The following is a 21302-nucleotide window of genomic DNA, read 5'->3' on the forward strand; positions in this document are numbered from 1 at the left end:
AAACAGCATTGCATCCTACAGAGAAATCATTCGTGAAAAAAGAATCAATCAATGCAGCAAAATTCATTGTCTTATTTTAAGAAATTGCCACAGCCACCCCAGCCTTCAGCAACCACCACCCTGATGAGTGAGCCATCAACACTGAGGCAAGACCCTCCACCAGCACAAAGATTACAACTCACTGAAAGCTCAGATGATGGTTAGCATTTTTAGTAATATTTATTTTAAGTAGGCTCCATGCCCAGGACAAAGCCCAATGTGGGACTCAAACTCACGACCATAAGATCAAGACCTGAAGGGAATCTGGGTGGCTCAGTCGGTTAAAACATCTCCCTTTGGCTCAGGTTATAATCCCAGGGTCCTGGGATCAAGCCCCGTGTCACGGCAGGGAGTCTGCTTCTCCCTCTCCCTTTGCCCCTCCCCCTGCTCCTGCTTGCTCTCTCTAATTAAAAAAAAAAAAAAAAGATCAAGACGAGCTGAGATCAAGAGTCAGATACTCAACCGACTGAGCCACCCAGGTACCCCATAAAGAATTTTTTTACGTTTTTTATTTATTTAAGTAATCTCTACACCCAACGTGGGGCTCAAACTCACGACCTCAAGATCAAGAGTCACACACTCTTCTGACTGAGCCAGCCAGGTGCCCCTGTAATAAAGTATTTTTTAATTAAGGTATGTATATTGCTTTTTTTAGACACAATGCTATTACACACTTAATAGACTACAGTATAATGTAAACATAACTTTTATATGCACTGGAAAACCAAAAGATTCATTTGACTCACTTTATTGCAAATATTCTTTACTGTAGTGCTCTGGGACCAAACCCACAGTATCTTCAAGGTATATCTATAAGAGTGTTGGTGGTGTAGTAGTGAACATAGCTGCCTTCCAAGTATGTCTATAATAGTAAAAAGACAACCAATTTAATAATGGACAAAGGATCTGAATAAACATTTGTCCAAAGATATACAAATGGTCAAAAAACACATCAACATCATTAGTCATTAGGGAAATTCAAATCAAAATTATAATTAGATACCATTTCACACCCATTAGGATGCCTATAATAAAAAAGACACATAATGACAAATTTTGGTGAGGATGTGGAGAAATTGGAACCACCATACATCGCCACAGAAATGTAAAATGGTGCAGTTCTTTTGGAAAAAAGTTTGGCATTTCTTCAAAGGTTAAACAGAGTTAACATATGATCCAGCAATTCCACTCCTAGATATATATTTAAAATAAATGAAAATATACATCCACACAGAAACTGTACGTAAATGTTCACAGCAACATTATTCATAACAGCAAAAAGGGAGAAACAACCCAAATGTCCATCAAATGTGAAAGAATACGTAAAATGTCTTTTTACGTATGTAAAATGTATAATATGTATAAAAATACATACGTATTTGTACGTATGTAAAATGTATAATACAATGGAGTATTATTTCGTGAAAAAACTCACCAAATATTGTTCAGCAATAAAAAGAAATGATACCTATTACAACATGGATAAACCTTAAAAACAAACTGAGTGAAAGAAATAAGATACAAAAGACCACATATTGTAGGATTCCATTTACATGAAATGTCCAAAATAGGCAAATCAAATCTATAGAGACAGAAAAATAGATTAGTAGTTTCCTAGGGCTAGGGTGATGAGGATAGAGAAGAATGGCAAGTAACTGCTAATGGCTATAGGGTTTCTTTTAGGAAGATAACCTGGATTGGAGTGATGACTACACAATCCCATGAATACACTAAAAAGCACTGAATTGTACACCTTAAGTAGGTGAATTTATGGTATGTTAATTGAATCTCAGTAAAGCTGTTACACACACACACACACACACACACACACACACACACACTTCAGTAAAATGGCAAGAGCACCCACTGGTCTTAAGAGTCAGACCTAAGTTCAAATCCTGGTTCTACTACTCACTACCTGAATGACCATGACTTCTCACTGAATCTATTTTCTTTATTTGTAAGATTAGGATAATAATAATAATCACTACCTTTGCAAAATGGCTGGGAAATAAGGTAAGAAAATAGACGCGAAAGCGCTTTGCATACAGCTGATTTCCTAAAATACTTATTTTCTCTTGATAAACATTTCTTGTCACTAGACCAAAATAATCTTACTGATCAAAATAATTGAAACAAGGAGAGAAGGACACTTTTCTCATTTCATTTAAGTAGCTCTGTGGCTTTTTCCCACAAGCTAAAAGAAAAATAAACAGACCTGACTCCCAGACCAGTGCTCCTTCCGTGGAGCTAACTTAGATAACCTTGCGAGCACTTTCTCTTTCCCTTCCCTAATTCTTCTATGCTTCTCCCTCTCCCTCTCCCTATTCCTCCTTCCCAGGTTTGGATCTGTTTCTTTTCTAGTATCATCAGAAGTGAGAGACAGGGACAACCTTTCTCCCCACCCTTCCAGTTACCTACCTTTAGAAGGACCTGCCCTCTTGAGCTCCAGTATGCGCTTTCGACCAGAAGCCAAGAACTCTTCTTATTTACTTTTTTTTTTAACAGGGGCCAAGCTGAGCTGCTTTGGTCACCTCTCTCTGCTCTCTCCCGAGGTTAGGCAGGCATTCTGCCTGAAAGCATAACTTGGGCCAGACAACCTGGAGCAATTTCCTTTTCCCTGTCTATGGGAATGAACTAGCCTTAAGGAGGGGCCATAGGCAAGTTTTAACAGCTTATGTTGGACTTTCTTCCCAGGAAGTGGTTTCGAAGAGAAAAAAGACCATGGGTATCTTGGTGAGAAAAAACATGGAAAAAGAATATGTAAGAGAAAAAGACTATCGATGGCTTTAACAGAGTATTCAGCTGCATACAGGACATGTCAAACATTTCCCAGATCTAATTCCTACCAGTACTTCGAGGACAAATGCTTGCCTCCTCAAAAAAAGCCTCCCATGACCACTTCAGCCCAAGAAAATATTAAGCAAGTACTCATTATGTGTTGGTCACTATAGTAACTTTATCTCATTTAATCTTCACAACCTGAGGTCATTATTATCCGCATTTCGGAGATGAAGAAACTGGTAAGAGAGGTTAAGTAACCTGCCTTACTGCCTTAGCCAATAAGTAGCAGAGCTGCAATTTATCCCCAGATCTTTCAGACAGCAGAAAACTAAGCTCTCAACTAATTTACTAAATTGTTTCTCAAGACAATTTCCCCCTTCTTTGAACCTATATTATATTTACTGTCTGTATCACATATTAAGCAATTAATTTCAGGCTCTCTTGTCTTAGTTACATGTGCATTAGATTTGTTCCAGACCCTGTGCTAGCGCCTATGAATAAAAGATATAAATAGCAGGCAGTCTCTTCTCTAAGGCAGGGCTTCTCAAACTGGAGACATGGTATATATGCACATACACATGTGTGTGCATGCACACACACACAATCTATAAATATAAAACTAAAACACAAGTTTCACAAAACAGTCCTTGCTCTTTCTATATAGCATGTATTCTGATTTTTTTTTTCTGGCGTATTCTGTTTGACTTTTTAAAAATGCTGGTCCAACGTACTATGTTAAATCAACAATCCAGGGGTTATGACTTACACAGTTGGAAAAAAACACTGCCCTTGAGAGCTCCCAGGTTAAAAGGGGAGATAAGACATTAGTAAGAGTAAAAATAATGACAATAACAGTAGCCAACATTTCAGGAACTCTTATTGTGTGTCTAGCATTCTAATAAGCACTTTACGTGAATTATTTGGATCCAAAACCCAACCCAGGTGCCTGTTTAAATCCAATGTCCATATTCTTTTGACCACACCACACTGCCTATGCAGCATGAGAACTATAATGAGGAACATTTCCATGAGGATATGAGGGTGGGGGAAGGGAACAGTCAGGAAACTTCACAAAAGTGAAGGTTTCTGAGTGTGTCTTGAAGTATAAATTTTAAAGAATTTGGCACATGAACTCCTATAGGTGCTCTATAAATATCTGTGGATAGAACCCTTTACCTTCTCTTGTGATACTGAAAAATAGCATGTTATTTTTAGACAGAAATCTACGAAATTTTTAACTGATGCTGTCTCTCCTAATAGAAATCTCAAGGTACACCTGCCACATGGCACTTTAAAAAAAAGTTTTAGAGTTTGGTAACAGTTTCTCTGGAAGAACTGTCTATGGAATGACACCCAGTATTGGCTACCAGGAGACCAGGGTCTTAATGCCAGAATTTATGTGTGTCTTTGGGCAGATGACTTTACCTCTCTGGGACTCAGTTACTAATCTGTAAAATGATAAAAACAGGCCATATGACCACTAAGGTTCTTTCTAGTACTAATAAATTCTAATAATAAATTCTAGTGATTCTACTGCTAATAAATCCAGCAAGTCCATGAAAAAGAATAAATAATTTTAATAAAACCCACTGACCCACAAAGACATGAGGATGAATTTGAGGTTCTAGAACTGAGCTCCTGGGTCTCTGTCTTGCCTGATACCCTTAGCTGGATGTGGGATGAATACACACCCAAAGACTTAACATACACTATTTCATCACCAGAACCTAAGTTTCTTCATGTAAGAGGCTGGTGATTAGAAGCCACATAGGAGTAGATTTTAGTTTTAAGGGCCAAAATGTCGAACCACGAAAATGACTGTCTCTAGCAATAGAGAGCTCTCCATCATGGAAATATGCAAGCAGATATTATAGAAATATTTGGGAGGAACTTTGCAGAAGAAATTCAAACATGGGGTAAAAGCTGTGTTAGATGTCCTTACAAGGAACTTTCAGTCCTAAAATTCTACAATTCTCTCTTCACACAACAACAGAAAGAATAGCCTTTAGCATACGTTGGAGGGGAAAAAATACCCAAAAAGTTTCCTGAACTTTTCCACTCTCCTTCCCTCTTTCTTTCCATATTTCGATTCCAGCACACTATGTCATTCACAGCCAGAGACATCTGTCTGCTCTTCTCAGGATTTGTTTTTAATTTATGAAGAGGATGGATGGGTTTAGTCATCAAGGAAAGAGCCACTAAGTATATCTTCAGGGCCCAGGTCCACACCAGCGAATACCTCTCAGAAGAATGGGACATTACAAGATTGGTTCTACCCAGCAGTATCCAAACTCAAGTGGCCATTGATTTCTCAGGGCACATAGATTAATGGCCCTCAAAGCATAAAGTTAGGAACCTACTGTGGATACCTATGCCAGCCCCAGCCACCCAGACTAGTTGAAGACACTCCTGTAACTGGAGAATGAGGTATTGTAAATTGAGTCCCTGCTGCCTCTACTGGGTGATCTTGGACCATTCATTGCTTCACTTTGAGCCTGAATAATTCCAATTATAAAATGTACCAATTGTAAAATGAATAAATAAGATGATCCGTAAGACTTTTTCCAGTACTGATATTGTTACTCTAATATAAAATAGTATTCTTATAATTTAATTAGCATCTATCCTAAATTCTCAAAAACATAAGTACAAAAATAATAGTAAACACTTAACACCTAATGAACACGTATTTTGGCAGATGCAGTACTTTGCATGCTTACTTCCTTTCATCTTCACAGCAATCCTATTTTATATATGAGGAAACAAACTGAGAAAGATTAAGAAATTTGCCCAAGTTCACAAAGGTGAGTAGGAGAGCCAGAGCTTCACCTAGACCAACTGATTCTAAGTCCAGTCCTCTTTCTGCTCAACTATTCATTTCCAGGCTTCTACCTCAAAAAGAATATTACCTGGAAAGTAAGAGAACAGAGAGTAAAGAGGGCTAAAACCTAACTTCAACCAGCTGGCAATGGTCTGCTTTCTACAGCCAATAGAGAAATAACAAAAAGTAGTGGAGCCACCAAAAGAAAAGAACCCTCCTAAGCTGCTGGAAGCAAGATTCATTTGAAATTCCTCCCACCTCTACCTTCTCTCTCCATTAGTCTCCAAAAGATAGATGGGCTTGGGGACCAATAATAGGCCAGAGAAAGTGTGTTTACATCTAAATAATCCAAAGGAGACAGAGGCCAACTTATAGGACCAGTCCTTCTCACCTGCTGCTGATTTACCCAGTTACCTCCTCTCCCAGGAAGCCTGTTGCATGACCTCTGCCTCTCCAAGGAAGGCCTTCATTCATTCCTCCAGATCTGGATCCTAATTCCAGAAGAAGCTATACCATCTTAAAGACAGGAGACATAGCCAGCAGCAACGAATGCCCACCTCTCCCTCTGCTGGCTTAAAGGAAAAATCTAAGGAGGAAAGGGTGAGAAAAACATCTAGGTTTCTTAGGAGACATCTAGGTCCGCTGCTCTGCTGTTCTATCTGTAGAAGTGTAGAAAGGATAGTACGCCAACACCCCTCAGGCTACTGCTCACCCAGTGACATCAGAAAAACCAACCCTTTTCTTTACATGGAGAAGTCTTTTGAAATCACTCAACCCAATGGTTTCCAAGCTTTTCTAAAAGTCTCTTGAACTCTTTTTTTCCCATCAAATCTTACAGAAACACCAATATCTAAACAGATAAATGTAGTGCTGCTCTGGCTGAAAAGGAGGTGGGGAAGTTCCACTTCCTCAGCCTCTTCCCACTTCCCAGTCTCACCACAATAGCCTGTGAAGTTGCACTTCAAAACCCTGAGACTCTATTTAACACCTCCTTGTTTTACTTAAAGAAACTACGGTCCAGAGGGAGAACATGACTTTGTCAAGATCACACAGTCAGTTAGTGCCAAAGCTGCAACTCAAATTCAGACGTACTGACTTAAATGGCAGTCAATTTCCCATCTCATCACACTATTCCTTTGAGATGATCACATGAAAATGAATGTGAGGGCGCCTGGGTGGCTCAGTCGTTAAGCGTCTGCCTTCGGCTCAGGTCATGATCCCAGGGTCCTGGGATCGAGTCCCACATCGGGCTCCCTGCTCGGCAAGAAGCCTGCTTCTCCCTCTCCCATTCCCCCTGCTTGTGTTCCTGCTCTCGCTATCTCTCTCTCTGTCAAATAAATAAATAAAATCTTTAAAAAAAAAAAAAAGAAAAAGAAAATGAATGTGAAAGGCGTTTTAAAAGCACTAAGTGCTGGAGGCTTGCATAGTTCCTTCAGCTAATTTTCTCTACAGGTAAAAGAATCAAAATGCTCAGATTTCCAAGGTTAATTTCACCAGATGAAACTCAGGGGCAAAGAATTCCTCTCATGTTCCCCAACTCCTCAATAAAGTGTCTATTTGTAAGAATAGGCATGATTATGTTACCAACTTAGAAAGACTGATAGTAAATAAATAAGACTCAGGAGGCTTCTGCAGGACTCCCTGCTCCCTGTGTCCTGAGAAACCATCCCTTAAAGACATATGGGAATTTACCTGATATCCACCATGCCTGGAACATGGACTAGAATCTACACCTGTGTATTAAATAAAATTAACTTTTTAGGGACACCAGGGTGGCACAGTTGGTTGAGCGTCTGACTCTTGGTTTCAGCTCAGGTCGTGATCTCAGGGTCCTGAGGATCCAGCCCTGTGTCAGGCTCTGCACTCAGCACAGAGACTGCTTGGGGTTCTTTCCCTCTGCCCCTCCCACTCGTGCTTTCTCTCACGCGTGTGCGCTCTCAAAAATAAATTAATTTAAAAAAATTTTTAAATAAAGTTAACTCCTTAATAAATTATGTGTATAGCCTGGGCCTCAAAGTTTCTCTACAGCTATGGTAGCCAGCCTCGAAGACAATATCCAATGGTCCCTGCCTCCTGGTATTTGCACCTTTGTGTACCCTTTCCCACCTAGTAGAAGGGTTGGTCTGTGTAACCAAAAGAATACAGAGTGATGGTATGTCATTTCTGAAATTAAGATTATAAAAGACACTACAGCTTCTGTTTTGGCTCTTTTCTCTCTCAGATCATTCACTGTGGGGAAGCCAGCTGCCATGTTGTGAGCTGCCCAATGGAGAGGCCACGTGGCAAGGAACTGAAGTCGTCAGCCTGCCAACAGCCAGCAAAAAACTGAAGCTGGCCAATAACCAGATGAGTGAGTATGGAAGGGGATCCACCAGGCCCAGTTGAGCCTCTAGATGATTGTAGCCCTGGGCAACAGCTCCCCTGTAATCTCAGCTGAGATACTGAGCCAGAAACACCCAGCTTGGCCACTCTAAAATTCCTCACCCTCAGAAACTGTGTAAGATAATAAATGTTTATTTTTTAAGCTGCTAAATTTTGCAGGCAATTTATTTAAGCAACAGTACATAACTAATACAACCAAGAAACTAAGGCTTCTGGGTTTACATCCGAAAGCCCATTATGAAACCAAAAGTCCAGCTGAAACAAAACCTAAGGCCTCTAGGGTTGGGGCTTCCCCTTAAACAGTAACTCTCTGCATTGCTTACTCATAAGGTAACCAGCTGAAAGTCACTTCATCTCTCTTAGCTGTGGTTTCCTTATTGAACATATAGGGATATTTCCCTTGCAGATTATGGTGAGGATTAAATGAGAACAGCTCATAAAAGCATCTTTAAAACTGTAAAACTATACAAATTAAAGTTGTTATAATAAAGACTTTGGAAGGTACCCCACCAAGCACACCCCCAACAGCCATCAAAAGGAAGATGACTCTGTTGAGTGAAGTCACATGGAGTAGTTTCTTTTTTACCATTGATCCGACTGTATCAAAGGTATTTCCCTCTATCACTGCCCCTCATAATAACAAAAAGTAACAATTACCAATGCTTGGTATTACATACCAAATATAGTGCTAAGGGCTTTCACATTATTTTCTCATTTACGACTCCATTTAACATACAAGGAAACAGAAACTTAGAGAGGTTAAAATGATTTGGTTAGTAATGGAGCCAGAATTGAACTTCACATCCATGCAACTCCAAAGACCATGTTCTTTCCACGAAACCAACATGCTGCTTACTATACCTAGGAGCCTGAAAGTATCCAATACAAAGGCATTCAGATACAACTTAAAAGAACTGAAAAAATGAAAGAGAAAGGAAGAAAGATCACCTTTCAAGTTAATGGGGAAATAAAAAGATTCAAGAGATGTGGACTTTGGTCCTATCCATGGCACCAAGCAGCTGTAACACCTTGGGCAAGTTATCTATTAGTGAAAAATTTAAAAACCCTCATATTTACATAGTACTTCGGAATCTACAAAGCATTCTGAAGTATCTGCAAATATTTGATTGTCACAGCAAACCTTGAAGGTAGTTTTAATTCTCTCCATTTTACAAATGAGAAAGCTGAGACTCAGAAAGTTATTTTGAGCTATTAAACAGCTGGTACATGCTAGAGATAATACACCTAGATTTCTTTATTCTCAGAGGTACCTGAGACTCAACAGTTTTAGGGAATGTCCAAAGGTCACAGCAAGGACAAGAGTCCAGTTTCCTTGACAGATGTTGGCAAGGATGCGGAGAAAGGGGAACCCTCCTGCACTGTTGGTAGAAATGCAAGCTGGTGCAGCCACTCTGGAAAACAGTACGGAGGCTCCTCAAAAAGTTGAAAATAGAGCTACCCTACAACCCAGCAATTGCACTACTGGGTATTTACCCCAGATATACAAATGTAGTGATCCGAAGGGGCATGTGCACCTCAATGTTTATAGCAGCAATGTCCACAATAGCCAAACTATGGAAAGAGCGTAGATGTCCATCAACAGATGAATGGATAAAGAAGATGTAGTATATTGTGGAATATTATGCAGCCATCAAAAAGATGAAATCTTGCCATTTGCAACGACATGGATGGAACTAGAGGGTATTATGCTAAGTGAAATAAGTTAATCAGAGAAAGACAAGTATCATATGATCTTACTGACATGAGGAATTTGAGAAACAAGACAGAGGATCATAGGGAAAGGGAGGGAAAAATGAAACAAGATGAAACCAGACAGGGAGACAACCATAAGAGACTCTTAATCTCAGGAAACAAACTGAGGGTTGCTGGAGTGGAGGGGGGTGGGAGGGATGGAGTGGCTGGATGATGGACATTGGGGAGGGTATGTACTTTGGTGAGCACTGTGAATTGTATAAGACTAATGAGTCACAGACCTGTACCCCTGAAACAAATAATACATTTTATGTTAATTTTTAAAAAAAGATAATTAAAAAAAAAAAAAGAACACCGTTTCCTTCTTACTCCCCTAACCCAGTGCTACAACCAGGTATACAAACCTGGAGAGCTTTTTAAAAACACTGATGCCTGAACCCCATACCTACCTTTACCCCCCAAATTTAATTTATTTGGTCCTGCCTGGGTGGAATCTAAGTATCAACATAATTTTAAGCTTTCTAGGAATGGCCACACTTGAGAACTACTGCCCTAATCCCAAGAGTCACAGATTAAGAAATGTCATGATTCAACCTTATTTTCTTATTCCTTGAGTGAAGCCATCTATTTTTTTTTTTTGTAAATTCATCACATTTACAAAGAAAAAGATCTTCTATTATTACAAATGACTGTGTAAGTTAAAATAATTTAATTTTTGTTACCTAAGAGTAAATTTTTATGCAATATGCAATCAACATCTTACTGGTCAAGACTGGATATGTGGCATGCATTAATAAAATTGCCCATAATAGTATACTGTGAACAAAAATAACTAAGAAAATTGAAGTAATCCTGTTTCTCTAAATATCCCTGCTTGAGGATCTCAGAACTCCTTGGTTCTACCAAGATGAATTTACCTGGAGTGTCCTCTTATGAGGGTTTGGATATTGTACAGACTTGTTTCATAATATCTCCACTTCTCTCCGCTAATTCAACTCTTACCTGACCAAGTTCTTTCCTTAACCCCCAAACCTATGGTTATGGGTTTGAGCTGTGTCTCCCAAAATAAGATATGTCAAAGTCCTAAACCCTAGTATCTCAGAATGTGATTTTATTTGAAAATAGTTTTTAGAAAGGTAATTAAGTTAAAATGAAGTTATTAGGGTGGGCCTTAATGCAATATGACTTGGGTCCTTCTAAGAAAGAGAAATTTGGAAACAAATTTCCAAATTCCAGCTAGGCTGTTCTGGCCTGTGCTTACTAAGAAGTTCTCACACACACACACACACACACACACACACACACACACACACACACACACCTATGAAAAGACACAGAGAGAAGATGTCCATCTACAAGCCAAGGAACACCTGAGGCTACCAGAAGCTAGGACAAGGGCCTGGAACAGATCCTTCCCTCACACCTTCAAAGGGAGCATGGCCCTACTAACGGCTTGATTTTGGACTTGTGGCCTCCAGAACTGTGAGACTATAATTTTCTGTTGTTCTAAGTCAACTAGTTTGTGGTACTTTGTTACAGGAGGTCTAGGAAACTAATTATCTGCCTTTCTCTAAACTCTTAAGTTTGTACCCAGTTTATTTGGTAGAACTGTTCAATTTTTTAGCATATACATCCTACTGTCCTAATGAAATCAAAGCCTTTCGGGGGCAGGAACACCATTCATCTACCAATCTTAGGGAGAGACTGATCTCAGAAAAAGTATTCAGGAAACATTTGCTCACTTGATCACTTTCTGGAAAATGTTCAACAACCACTACTGTTGTTTTAGAATTTAACAACCAGAAAATCACTTCTCCTACTTCCATAATTCTGTTACACAGGAATTAGCTTTTTTTTAAAAAAAGATTTTATTTATTTATTTGACAGCAAGAACAAGAGCACAAGCAGGGTGGAGGGGTAGAGGGAGAGGGAGAATCAGACTCCTCACTGAGCAGGGAGCCCAACACGGGGCTCAATCCCAGGACCCTGGGATTATGACCTGAGCCAAAGTCAGACACTTAACTGACTAAGCCACCCAGGTGCCCCCGGAATTATCTATTTTTAAATCAACATTCTTCTTCATGAGTTTTTGGTATATATAATATCATTTACTCTCTGGTACCCATAAGTGAAAAACTCACAATATCATATAATCTTATACTGTTTGGGACTGAGAGAGAGCTTACAGACCATCTAGTGCAAACCTAACGTGGTGTTTTCCTCAATGCATACATACCATTTCTCTTTTGTTTTTTTAATTTTTTTTAAGATTTTATTTTTAAGTAATCTCTCCAGCCAACACAGGGCTCGACCTCACAACCCTGAGATCAAGAGTCACATGCTCCACTGACTGAGCCAGCCAGGCACCCTGCTCTCTCTTTTATGATAAATGCTACATTCTCCCTTGTCCATTGTATTAGTTACTGGCTTACAGGGCTCCTTCTCACCATGCCACCTCCCATTAGGCTATACACATATCAGGGGTTGAGAGTCTCTCATTCATCCCCATTGCTTATCATGGTTCATAGTACATGCTCAATCAACAGTTCCTATTGTTTTCTCTTTCTTTGCCACTAGTCCATGAGCTTCTCCAAGACAGGAACTGGATCTTACTTACCTTTGTATACCTAGAGTCTAGCACAGCAAGTAGCATAAAATAAATACAATAATATTTGTTGTTGATGCAATAAAAATGTTTCACTCACTATTTCTGTGCTAGGCTGTTCTAGCCTATGAAATTACTAAGAAGTTTAGATGCCCAACAATCAACAAGCAAAAAGTATCAAGTCAAAAAAGAACCAACTTTTAGTCCAAAAGGAAAAATATATTGGCAAGTTACTTTGAGTTAAATGTTGAGGTATCTTAAATAGGTTAGGTCCTCAAGACCCCACAGCTGCCTGGGACGCCAGAAACTAGAGATTCCAAACAGTTCTGTCTCAGAAATTCACTCAGGTAGCTCTCAAAAGAGCAGACATAATTTTCTGCTTAACTGACATACGTCCATTAACAGCACCCAAACCTCAAACAGACTAAGAACAACAGCCTGGCCAAGCATCTTGTCTCCACTGGTATAAAGAGAAGTCCAAGCCAGCATCAGAAAAACACTAATTCAGACTTCCAAAAAACTTCTCAGTTCCTAATAGGCTCCAGTGACTTCCTAAAGGAGTCCTTTAGGTTGTGTTGAAGCCCAGAGAAAGAGCAGAGCAACCCTAAAAAGACCTCACACATTTTCAAATTAGTGAAGCTCAGTGGAAGCTCAACAGCAGCTCATTCTTCCAACTTGAATGTCACCTCCACTCTGGAGCCTTCATTGCCTCTTCTTCCCCCTTCCCACTCCTTGCTTAGATAATACTTGGTACATCTCTCTATTATACATTCATCACTGAATGTTATAATAATTTTAGTGTCTTTCTTTCCCGTTAAAGCAGACACACAATAATCACAGCTGCAAAAAGCAAAAAGCTGTTCTTTCCCATGCTAAGACCTCAGGTATCCTGGCTTGTCCTAATCCCAGGAGAAAAAGGAAAAAGGGTGAATGTTTTAAAATGGCTGCCTATTTACCATGTACTAAGAGCCATGGATTTGTATACTGTGATTGCTCTTTTTTTTAATTTAAATTCAATTAGCCAACATATAGTACAATATTAGCTTCAGATGTAGTGTTCTATAATTTATCAGTTGCATATAACACCCAGTGCTTTTCACCCAATTACCGCATCCCCCCCCCAACCTCCTCTCCAGCAACCCTCAGTTTGTTTCCTATAGTTAAGAGTCTCTAATGGTTTTTCTCCCTCTCTGATGACTTCCCATTTGGTTTTCCCTCCCTTCCCCTATGATCCTCTGTGCTGTTTCTTATATTCCACATATGAGTGAAACCATATGATAATTGTCTTCCTCTGATTGACTTATTTCATTCAGCACAACACCCTCCAGTTCCATCCACGTCGATGTAAATGGTAAGTATTCTTTTTTAAAGTATCATGCTCTGGTCAGTATAGTAGGCAGATACACACAGACTTCAGAACACCCAGTCCTGTTTGTTTGAATCCTAGGCCTTAATCATCCTGAACAAGGGGCTAGACATTAGCATTAAAGGACCAGTGCTCTTCAGGAATCAGGAAAATTTCATACTCCTTAGAATAGTAAGGAACTTAGAGGTCGCCAAGGCCTAGTTCCTCCTTTTACAGAGGGAAACTGAGGCCCAAAAAGGGGAAAGGATTTGGTCAAGGTCCCATAGTCTGCTAAAACCAAACTCATGTTTTGATTACTAGTTCAGTACAATTTCTAATGTATCTTTTCTCTTAAAAAAAAAAATTCCAGGGGTACCTGGGTAGCTCAGTCAGTTAAGTGTCTGACTTTGGCTCAGGTCACGATCTTGGGGTCCTGGGATGGAGCCCAGCATCAGGCTCCCTGCTTAGCAGGGAGTCTGCTTGTTCCTCTCCCTCTGCCCCTCCCCACACTTGTGCTCTCTCTCTCCCCCTAATAAATAAATAAAATCTTAAAAAAAAAATAAAAATAAAAATAAATTCCAGGGGCACCTAGATGGTGCAGTCGGTTAAGTGTCCGACTCTTAGTTTTGGCTCAGGTCATGATCTCGGGGTTGTGAGATCCAGCCCCCCATCAGGCTCTGTGCTCAGCAGAGAGTCTGCTTGGGATTCTCCCTCCCTCTCCCTCTGCCCCTCCCTCTCGTGAGCATGCTCGCTCTCTCTAAAAATAAATCTTTAAAAAAATTCCAATCTCAAAAATGAGGATTTAGGGAGGTATTTTGTCCAAGGTCATATACCTAGTAGATGATGAAGTCAAAATCTAAACCTAGGACATCTCCTGGGAAGGCCCAGCCTCTAACTCTCCCTTACTTTCATGGTGAAGTTTTTGCAACTCCAGATATAAATGCAACTTCATTTTCTTTACCTTTAACTTCCTTTGAAGTTTGCTTCTAGTTAAATTTGCCAGATTAAAAACACATTAACATATGTTCCTACCTAAAATCACACTAAAATGATAGTAAAAGTGGGGCACCTAGGTGGCTCAGTCATTAAGTGTCTGCCTTCGGCTCAGGTCGTGATCCCGGGGTCCTGGGATCGAGCCCCGCATCGGGCTCCCTGCTCCACGGGAAGCCTGCTTCTCCCTCTCCCACTCCCCCTGCTTGTGTTCCCTCTCTCACTGTGTCTCTTTCAGTCAAATAAATAAATAAAATCTCTAAAAAAAAAAAATGATAGTAAAAGTAAAAAACTCAACAAGGAAGAGAATGGGTAGCAGACATCAAAAGATGACAGATTTCAACAAATTTTTAGAGTATACATAGTGAATGGAGGATTTGTGACCTAAAAAAAGAAAGGCAAAAGAAGATGTAATTTACAGCACAGTATGGTCCCTGGACAAGAGAGAGATGTGTGGTATCTGGACTACAGGATCACATCCCCTAGAAAGAATCACTGGATTAAAACACCTAAAAGAAAAGGCCTAGGAAGTATAAATCATTTGCCCCAAATCACATAAGGCTAACAAGAGTTTGAACCACGGTCTTCTCATTTTTGTTACCTTTCTGTAATGCATTTGCTATTAGTCAACTTAAGAAAAGACAGAACGACTCAATAGCCCATGTCACAAAACAAGGAGACAGAAGTGTTTCCCAATGTCTACCATTTGGCCTCCTTTACCAACTCCATAAAAGTCCTTTGTGTTTAGGTTCTCCCTGGTAAGAGCTTAGGCTATTCAAACAGTTGGAGTAAGAACCCCATATTCCAATTCATATTCCAATTGTCTGATTCTACAGTTCTTTTTTTTTTTTTTTTTTTTTAAAGATTTTATTTATTTATTTGAGACAGAATGAGAGAGAGAGAGAGAGCACATGAGAGGGGGGAGGGTCAGAGGGAGAAGCAGGCTCCCTGCCGAGCAGGGAGCCCGATGCGGGACTCGATCCAGGGACTCCAGGATCATGACCTGAGCCGAAGGCAGTCGCTTAACCAACTGAGCCACCCAGGCGCCCCTGATTCTACAGTTCTGAAAAAGTAGGTTAACAGCACCTGACAAAATATGACAAAGCTTAGAAGCAAAAGATCTCAGAAGCACTGTTTCAGGTCAAAGTTGAGCTCATCCACATTACCCATGATAGTGCGAGAGAAGCAGTTTTCATCCCTTTTTAGAACAGAACATGCCCTAAGGTAGGTGTTGTTACATCTGCTAACCAGTTAAAACAGATTCATTTGTAAGTGCCAAATTATAGGACTGCCTACAGTACCGATTAAGGCATTAACAACTCCAGACCATTTCTTAATACACAGCAATTATGTGAGTGCCACCGCTATTTGCACCTTACTCTCATTTGAACTCTTATCCATCACTGCATTAAACACATCTGCATACTCACTTTGTGGTTTTCTGATGTGCACAGAAAGAATACTGAATTAGGAGTCAGAAGAATAGTTCTAAACACAGATCAAGCTTTGAAGTCAGCAAACAGGTTTGAAACCCAGTCCTCTGAATTACCAGCTGTGAGAGCATAAACAGATCACTAATCTCTGGCCCTCAATTACTTCATCTGTAAAATGGGCCTAATACTACATGAGAGACCTGTTGTAAGGACTAAGTGAGAGTATATGGCAACTTGCACAGCAGTAGGGCACTGAACAAATGTTAGTTGCCTCTTTTGTTGACCACCTCCTATATGACAGGTACTTTCAACATTGGAAGGGCTGGCTGAGGAAGTGTTTAGGGAGAGGAAGAATAGATGAACAAGTAAAATTACAATACAATACAGTACAAAAAAGTACAATACAATAAATGCTACCATAGCTATTGGAATAAAGTATCACATAAACACTGAAAAAAAGGATATTCTGTCTGGAACAGAAGGAGAGTGTCAGGGAAGGTATCAGAGACAGATATTTTAACTGGGCCTTGAAAGTTGTTGAGCAGAAGTACAGGAAGCAAAGAAAAACATGTTACACAAAAGAAACTATGAGAAACAACTTAGGGAGACATGAAAGAGGTATATATGGCTTATCTAAGCAACAGTGAAAAAACTTGAGAGAAGTGAATGAGTTATACAGAATGAGAAAATTAGCATAAGAGCCTACCCATAGGAATTTTTTGTGGAGAGAAAAGTGGTATGAGAAGCAAGGAGAGGTAGTCATCTTAGAAACTCATGAAGAAAATATTTACTAAAAAAGAAAAGAAACAAAATCACCACTGTGATTATAAAGGATTGTAATATGGAAAAGAGCTTGAATTTACATTGTGATTATAAAGGATTGTAATATGGAAAAGAGCTTGTATGACCCAAGGGTCAGACTTACAAGGGTAGATGGAAATTAAAGAGTGACATAAAAATGGCCCAGGGATATTAATCACATACAGAGTGGAGTGTTTGGAATTTAAAAGGAAATATCCCTTCTTTAAGTGGTGAAATTAGCCCAGAGAACTCAAAGAAGACAATTCTTATCTACTGGTTAAGGAGCCCAGGCTTTCTCTTCCTCTTTGGGGACAGGACTTGACTTGATGGTCTTTTGATGCAACCAGGTTTGAGGAAGGTATTTCAGCCACTTCCTGAGGCTTTACACAATTCAATTCAACCTCAAAAGGGAACGCTAGCCCACACAAAAACAGCCTAAAAAAGAAAACTAAACTAAAGCAGGTAACTGACTTTAGAGGAAACTAGGCACGGGGCTTAAAGAGAGAGGGGTCATAGGGCTGCAGAACAACACAGGCATCAATTATGTGTTACTTCATTAATGGAGGAGTGCACTTGCTGGGATGAGCACCTGGTGATGTATGGAACTGCTGAATCACTATATTGCACACCTGAAACTAATGTTACACTGTATGTTAACTGAACTTTAAATAAAAACTTCAAAAAATGTAAATAAAATTTTCTATTTTTTCCTTTGCAATAGGAATACACAGATTTGAATCAGACAAGACCTCTGCCTTCAAGGAGTTCCCATTCTAGTAAGGTAGAAGACATGGCAATCAGTGATTATCTTTGAGTCATAAAGACCTGGATTCAAATCCTAAGTCTACCCTTTACTAGGTAAAGCAAGTCATTTCCTTTATCTAAACTCTATATTCCTTATCTGTGAAATTGAGGGCATCAGCCTAATTCAAAGGATTACTAAGCATTTGGTGAAATAATGTATTCAAAGCACCCAGAAGAATGTCTGATCTGTAGTATGCATGATTAGTATGTATTTACTGAATTAATGGCTTATATGAGAGTATTCTTTTGGGGGAGGAAGAAGGAGGGAATCTATTAGCATTTCCCATAGCTGTCCCATAATCCTGGAACTTCTGAGGAAATGCTGTTTGCCTGACCATGCAGATTTTATGTTCTCTAGCTCTTGTGTATTAGAACCACCAACCCCATCCCAGGATTAAAAACCAGAAAGATGAACCCAGCAGGTGCCACACAATGACTAGGAATGAAGGAAATAGTCGTCTGGCCTGACCAAGGTAGTAAAGGGAAGCTGGCAGTAGAGCAAAGCTTAAAAAACCCAAGACCCAAAATTTCACAAATCCATCAGGCTAAAGACTATAAAAGCCTGATTAAATATAAATATAAATATCTCAGCAAAGTGGAGCTTGGATAAGATATTAGGGGCCACCAGGTATTTATGGACCTCTATGGGCCACAGTACTTCTCCATTTCAGGTAGTCATTCTTTCAATAAAAATATATTACATATCTACTGTAGGTCAGGTGTTTGGGGCAACAGAGGACTTAGACATGGTCCCAACACTTTGAGACATTTATGTCAGAGACTGAGATCACTATGAGAAAAGGTTTCACCACAAACATTCTGACATACAGATATTCAGTGGCCTGCAGTCAGTGGTGATGAAAAGTAGCATTACTTTTCCCATTTCCATTCTCCCTTCTGAGTTTCCCAGCCACCAAATTTCCTCTACCTTTTCTTCAATCAATTCACCACATTTAATGCCTGCCATCTCTACAGGCCCTTCACTGGACAGAAGAAAGAGCCTAACCATGGGCCACTAGCGTTTAGAACAGAAACCTGACTAACTGTAAAGCTCATACCTTACCCATCCCACCTACAGCCTCTGAATCAAACTTTACAAAATAGTCTTAAAGCCACAGAAGAATGAGTTCTGCTACATCTACTTTAAGTCTTTAGAGGAACAGTTCTAAGAAGATAGAACTAAGTCTTCTGAGAGGATCTCACATACTGAATACCTATTATGTACGAGGCACCATTTTGAATGCTTTACATACACTAATGTCCTCAAAACAGCTCTCTGCAAGGGAGTTAGTATTGTCCCAATTTTACAAAGGAAAAGCTGTGTTCACAGAAACTAAGTGACTTGCCCAAAAATCACAGTCAATAGGTGATAAAGCTGAAATCCATAGGTGAATTGGCCATGTTCACTTTAATTTTCCTTTTTTCCACTGCATCTCACATTTTATCCTAATGATAATCCTGTAAGGCAGGTAAAAGAAATATCAGTATTATCCCATTTTACAAATGAGGAAGCTCATACTCGAGGAAGTGATACTACTTTCTCAGGAACAAGTCAGTAAGTGGCAGAGCCATGGTTCATACCCAGATCTTTTCTACTACTCCACATTTCCTCCTACACTGTGTCCTGCAGAGGCGTGTGGTGGAAATGTACTTAACAGAGAGTCCAACATGCTGAGATGTGGTCCTGACTCTATAACTAACTTATTGTATAACATTGAGTGAGTTGCTTTCCTTTCCAGCCCCAGCCCCGTATGTAGCAGCTGCTGAGATGTTGATGACCAAAAAGAACGCTACTGTCACTTATGAACTCCTTTTCAAGGAGGGAGTGATGGTGGTCAAAAAGGATGTCCACATGCCTAACACCCTGAGCTGGCAGACAAGAATGTACCCAATCTTCATATTGTCAAGGCCATGCAGTCTCTCGAATCATGAGGCTACATAAAGGAATACATTGCCTAGAGACATTTCTACTGGAACCTTACCAACAAGGGTATCCAATATCTCTGTGATTACCTCCACCTGCCCCCTGAGATTGTGCCTGCCACTCTGCACCACAGCAGTCTTGAGACTGAAAGGCCACAGTCCAAAGGTCTGAAGGGAGAGCCACCTGCAAGACTCACACAGGGGAAGCTGACAGAGACACCTACAGACAAAGTGCTGTGTCCCTTGGTGCTGACAAGAAAGTTGGGGCTGGGGCTGGGTCAGCAACTGAATTCCAGTTTGAGGTGGATTTGGTCGTGGATATGGTCAGTCACCTCAGTAAAGCTGGAAAAGATTGTTTTGTGTTGAATAAATCTGTAGCCAGAAAAAAAAGTTTTTTAAAATATTGAGTGAGTTACTTTTCTTCTCTCAGCTCCATTTTCTCATTCATAAAATAAAGGTGTTGAACTGGATAACCCTTAGGTTGCCCTTCAGCAGGCAACGTAGGTTTTAATTAGTACCAACAAGTCTATGAGAAGTTTCTCTGATTTCCTTGCACCCAGTAGTAACTTTCTAAAAGAAACAAACATTAAATGTTATTTGTAGTATAGATAAGGTGAGAAGTGCTCAGCACCAGAGTAAACATTGTTCATTTGATTTCATTCCTTCCTTCCTCAAACACTCTAGATATAAACATAGAAAAGACCACAAGCCACCTAATAATGCAGCATTGGTACACCCAGTAACTAGCAAATCTAATAGCATGCCAAGTATGTCTAGAAGTGAAGAGCAATGTCCATGGTGGGCCCTTCTTTCCACTGCTGGATCCACAACACTTCTACTCACTAGGTAATCTTTTTTCCTAGGTTGGGACATCAGCTCTGTTTCATTTTCAACAGACCAGGCTTATGACTTTAACTAAATCCCATTAGATATAAACAATTTACAAGAGACTTTTGACTAATATATAGGGGAAAAAATGAAATTTAACCCCATATATAAGTTCTTCCATGCCAGGAAATAAGAAAAGGGCAAGAAGCAGGATACAGGACTGGACAAATCACTTCCCTGTCTTAGTTTCTTATATAAAGTAAAGGAGAGAGTCCAAATCAATCCTAAACACCTTTCCCACTGTAACCTATTAGAAATTTATAAAAATCCTATATTTAGAAAATGTGACATATGTAAAAAACAAAAAGTAGTAGGAAGAGACCATAGTGTTACAAATAAAATGACCTCACAGAAGAAAATAAAAAGGAATCAGTTATTCTGCCAAGGCAGAACGTAAAATATATATGGTCACATCACCCTGAGTACATATTAGTTATAAGAGCAAAAAGAAATCTCTATATCCCTGCGACAGCTGAAGTAAACAATTCACATGAAAAGAAAAGAAAAGAAAAAAAAAAAAGAAACGAAAAGAAAAGAAAAACGAAGGCAGAGGCAGAAACCATTGCTCATGAAATTAAATCAGAGCTCATCTAAATATGATCAAGGACCTGAGACCCGAAACAATTACTAAGAACCAGGGAATTCTTAGGAAGAAAGATGGTCCTAAGGGAGCACACTTCCCCTTGTCCTCAGAATAAAGTTCATATTATTTTGGCCAAGCATTTTCAGTAAATATTTATTTATTAATTTGCTAAATAATGAACCTCCACATAC

General features: G+C 39.6%; 1 protein-coding gene and 1 pseudogene across 2 annotated transcripts in view; one reads left to right on the forward strand and one right to left on the reverse strand.

Moving 5' to 3' along the window:
* The window catches only part of PAK1 (p21 (RAC1) activated kinase 1), a 145563-nt gene that overhangs the window by 103680 nt on the left and 20581 nt on the right, over positions 1-21302 (reverse strand). The window lies entirely within an intron of this gene.
* Positions 19486-19980, forward strand: LOC118523424 (small ribosomal subunit protein eS10 pseudogene; annotated as a pseudogene).

This window comes from Halichoerus grypus, chromosome 11 (assembly GCF_964656455.1).
Source record: "Halichoerus grypus chromosome 11, mHalGry1.hap1.1, whole genome shotgun sequence".
Lineage (NCBI taxonomy): Eukaryota > Metazoa > Chordata > Mammalia > Carnivora > Phocidae > Halichoerus > Halichoerus grypus.